Here is a 716-nt window from a genome sequence, read left to right on the forward strand (position 1 = left end):
GTTGCCGTGGTGCTGCTGCTTGTTTTCCGGGGGCCAACAGCCTCCGCGAACATACGCGCCAACCTGTAAACAATCAGCTACCCACCACCATCCGTCTTGCCATGAGTGAGCAAGGGGCTCGCGGACTGTGTCCCATGAGGAACGCAGCGTTGCGGCCCTGGGTGCAGACTTGCAGCGCCGTGCTGGCCGCCCTGGCAACCCGCGCCTGTTCGCGTTCTTTGAGTGCTTGTCAGCAGCACGGGCATGTGTTGTGACTTGCCAATGTGGCCCCTTTTGCCTGCATGCGTCTCAGAATCGTGCCATCGTCGTCACACGTGCGGTGCCGCCCCATTGTGGGGGCTGCCGGCCGCAAAGCGCGGCGCCTCTTGCTCGACCCCCCGGCCGGCTCCCAGCTGTGCGGGCAGTTGGCAACCAGCGCGCAACAAGCACCAGTACTTGTCCGCCATAGAAATTGGTTGCGCAGGGGTGCAAACAGCACAAGCCCCAATCGTTCGTGCTGGTACAAGCTCGAACCAACCAACCCAGGCACGTGCATTGCGTTGATGGGCTTTGAAGCCGTTACAACACCTGCTCCCCACCTGATTCTTCCTGTCCGCCACATATAAACACGGTTTTGTAACGAAGCTTATCAGCCTGTCCTGGGCATTGCTAGCAGCCTCATCAGATAACAGGCGGCCTGGTTGGTGCCCTGTGGTGCGCTGATAGGGGTTTTTTCT

This window comes from Monoraphidium neglectum (assembly GCF_000611645.1).
Source record: "Monoraphidium neglectum strain SAG 48.87 unplaced genomic scaffold scaffold04967, whole genome shotgun sequence".
Lineage (NCBI taxonomy): Eukaryota > Viridiplantae > Chlorophyta > Chlorophyceae > Sphaeropleales > Selenastraceae > Monoraphidium > Monoraphidium neglectum.